Here is a 4,052-nt window from a genome sequence, read left to right as displayed (position 1 = left end):
TCATTGGATGCTCTGTTGACTTCTTGAATCCCAAGTTCCAGCTCATTCCTTAGATTTGGGAAATTCTCGTCCACTATTTGTCTGAAAGTGCTTTCTAGTCTCTGCTCCTTTTTCTCACCTTCAATAATGCCATTATTCTTATGTTTCCTCTCCTGATGGTATCAGCTTATTCTTGTATTTCTCTTTCATTATTTTTCATTCTTTGGTTTCTCTCTTCTTCTTTCTGATTTATTTCTAGATTTCTGTCTTTGATATCACTGATTCTTTCCTCCATTTGGTCGACTCTATTTCCCAAGCTTGCTATTTCATTTTTTAACTCTTGCAGTGTGTTCTTCATCTCTAGAAGTTCTCATTGTTTCTTTTGAGGAGTTCAATTTCCTTGTTAAAGAACTCATTCTGCTGATCTAGTTGTTTTTTTCAATTTCTGGAATTGTTTATATGAATAGTTTGGGATCTCACTGAGTTTTTTTCACAAGTATCAGTCTGAATTTTATGTCATTTAAGTCACATATTTCTTTGTCTGTAAGTTTATTTTCTGGAGATTTTTCTCTTTCTTTCTGAGCTGCCTTGTCACCTTGGTTGTTCATGGTGTTTAATGGACTATTTCTCTGCCTGGGCATTAATGAAAGTGTATTCTGTTCCTTCCCCCCTCCCCCCAGAAAGAAGTTTTATTATATAAAAGTCGCTCTTTATCCTGCTGCAAATAAGGTGCTTTTCTTTTGTTTTCCAGTAGGTGACATCTAAGCCTCTGGATATCTGCTTTATATAAAGCCTTAGTAATGCTTTTTTTTTTTCTTCTTATAGATGCTTAATCACACTTGCTACTCTCAGTCTCAGTCCCTGTCAGTGTTAGTGACAGTTTCGGTGTGTTTGCTCAGATTCCCCTGGGGCTTCGCTGTGTTTAATCTGAGAGGATATGGTAAGAGGGGCTCTCTGGGTGGGGGCTGCAGCTCAGGCCAAGTAAAAATCAACAGTTGTTTCTCTGCCATCTTGCTTCTCTGCTTTCTGCCCTGATTACTAGGTGCTGCTGTTGGCTGCATGGAGCTCACAGCACTCACAGGCCGGTTGTTCAGGGAATTCAGTGCACCTTTTCCTTTCTCCCTCCTCCTACAGGGAGCTTCGGCCACTAGAGGCTGCTTCTTTGTTTTTCCCAGCCCACCGCCCAACACCCAGTGTTCTGACCTGTGGTAGTTCTTATGGGCACGTCCCATGCTCAGACATGCTGGTGTGTAGTTTGGGTGGTTTTTGCTGAGTTTTAGATGTTCAGCTTATTGTTGTTTCAAGGGGAGAGATCTGGAGATGTTTTTCACCCCTCCATGTTTCTCCAAACCTCCTGCTCCTTTTTTAAACATTAGGTTCCTTAACGCTTTATGTATCCCAAAAGCATAGATTGGAAATTAATTATGTCAATATAAGGAAATAACTTTGATTTATAAAAAATCTTTAGAAACTGTCTACCACCAAACACATTGACCTTAGATAGATTGTCTTTGCAGATGTTAATTTTGACTGAAAACTTAGCACAATCTTGTAAGGAGTTCAGTAAATTCAGCATATTATAGTAGTCTAACAGTTCTGGATATAGTCTTACCTCCTAAAGTTTTTCATGATAAAGAACACATGCCAATGAACTTTCAAAATATTAACGTTGATGGTAAAATTAAATAGGAAGAGGATATGAACTATTTGGTGGGAAAACTTTCTTTTTTAACTGGAGTTATGAAACTGGGATCTTAGTTCAAACAAATATAATATAATCAGAACCTTGGAGATCTAAATTTGAAATGCCCAACAAAAGAAGTTCCAAGTAACCATTTTAACTACAAGTGCTTAGAATAAAAAGCAGGGGGAAAGGAACAAACCAGAAACAATTCTTTATTGGGCAATATGAGAGTGTAGTTCCTCCAAACAGATGTGCAAAGCGACTTTTTTAAAAAAGAGAAGAGTTACTATAAATGTATTCAAAACAGGAGAATGAAGTTCTGAGTTGTTTTAAAAAGAACAGAAATACATTTTCCTGAATTCTGATCATGGGATGTTGGGCTTACCACTGGGCACCTCTGAGCACACATATGAAACTGCTGTTTTACCATGCAGTCATTTGGTGCTGACGTGACTCCTCTCGGAAATGTTGGAATCTTGAAAGTGAAATAATGGAGCTAAAATAGAGCTCTTCACTGGACTCCTGATTGGTAAGCCTAACCTGGTCTCATTTGACTTCCCTTAGCCCAAGGCATGGACTGGGATTCTCAAAACCTTGAGCGGACACCTCTGGAGTCAGTTGCTGTGATAACACAATCCCCAGTGCCTACCCTTCATCCTAAGAAAACTGCAAGCCATAACTTCACTTAAGACTTGCCTTATGCTTCCTCCCATTAAGCCAAGGCAGTAGGGTGTTCCAGTGAGAGCGAGACCTCGCCTCAGCCAGATCATCTTTCTTAAGAGTCATATTCTCATTTTCTTTTGTGGAACTCTCACACAAGGTATCTTAATTTGGCAAGTGAGATAAATGTTCAAGGGCCTTGTAGTAAAAGGTTGGCAATGCTGGAGAACCAGTCTCATCATTTCATGCTGCTCTTCCAAGCAAAGTACCATGGTAGTCTCCCTGCACTTCAGGGGACTTTGGGAGCATTCAGTTCATTCCCTTCAAATCACAGATGAGAGAATACAAGCCCAGGGTAGTAGAGTGGCCTGCGAGAGAAAGTATGCAGAGTTCATCCCAGAGAAGGCCAGCCTCTGGGTGGTCATGCCCTCCTCTGGCCTAGACTCACCCTGTGTACACCCAGGTTCAACTCTTCAACACTTACCACCCCCATCCTGCCCAAAACTCTTTGCTTCAAAGTGCTGTTGATTCATAGTTTCTCACTCAGCCTCAGCACTAAGCCACCCACCCCCCAGGGTTGCATTATTCTGGTGTTCACTCTTGTACACTGAACATCAGAGCCTTGATGGAGTGATGCAGTTTGTATCCATCTCACAAAAGGCTGAGTGTGATTCTGCTACCACAGCCATCATTTCCTCCAATCTGCTTGCAAAGCCAAGTCTGCCATCTGGCAGCACAGCTCATGAACAACAGCCTGCTATGTACATATGTTGGATTAATTTTTTAGAAAAGCAGGCTAATAGCTTGGAAACATTCTTTATGCCAATAGGAATATAAATGACTTTCTGGAAGCACACTCTTTTGTGTTTCACAAACAAGGGGAAACAAGTGATTTAAAAGGTGGTATTCAGGCATGGGGTACCATGTTGGTACAGCAGGCTCCCTCCAAAGCTCATTCTCCAGATAAAATTAGGGCCTGTATGAGAACTGCAGAGTTGGAATATGATTTTCTTTTCAGGCCCAAGAATCTTGGTTTGGGGATGGGGTAAATGGAAGCAAGATAGAAACCAAGGAAAAGTCTCTGTCTCATTCCCTTTGAACACTGTAGAAAAAGGAGTGAAGCAAAGGACATTTTTAAATCAGAAGTGAGTAAAGAAGCTGGAGACCTAGGGGAAGAAAGAAATCCATGTCAATGGCTGGGTACAGAGCTATTGCAGGGGCAGGGAGCAGGGTGGTAAGCTGGACTGGGAGGTAGCCAGTGGGAGGTGACTCTAGCTAGCTGGGCTTTATGAAACAAAAGATACAAAGAAAGGAAAAAACAGGTTCACATGCAAATGAATCCCTAATATCGTCTACAGCCCCCATCAAAAGGTTAAGCAACAGAGCTGTCTTTTATCTTTTCCTCTCTCACCCACCCTCCTTTTAAATCAAAGATCACCTTAAGGGATTTCACCAGCATTGAAAAACAAGGAAGGAGAGAAAGTTAAGACAAGGAGATATCTCAAAATGTGATTGTTTCTGGTCCAGTCCCCAGTCCCAACACCCCAAGAATAATCCAGGTTCTATTTCATCATTCTAACCAGAAGAAATTTGCAAAGATGTCCCATAAGTTCCATAGACCCACCCAGTAACACCAAAATTTCAGTTCCAACAGGGAATCAGACAGAAATATTGCATGGTGCTAAATTGGTTCTTGCATATTCTGTTGAATTAAGAATTCACATTAATA

The sequence above is a fragment of the Pteropus vampyrus genome, unplaced genomic scaffold, assembly GCF_000151845.1.
Source record: "Pteropus vampyrus isolate Shadow unplaced genomic scaffold, Pvam_2.0 Scaffold390, whole genome shotgun sequence".
NCBI classification, from domain to species: Eukaryota; Metazoa; Chordata; class Mammalia; order Chiroptera; family Pteropodidae; genus Pteropus; species Pteropus vampyrus.
The sequence above is the reverse complement of the archived record's forward strand: the minus strand, read 5'-3'. Positions refer to the sequence as shown.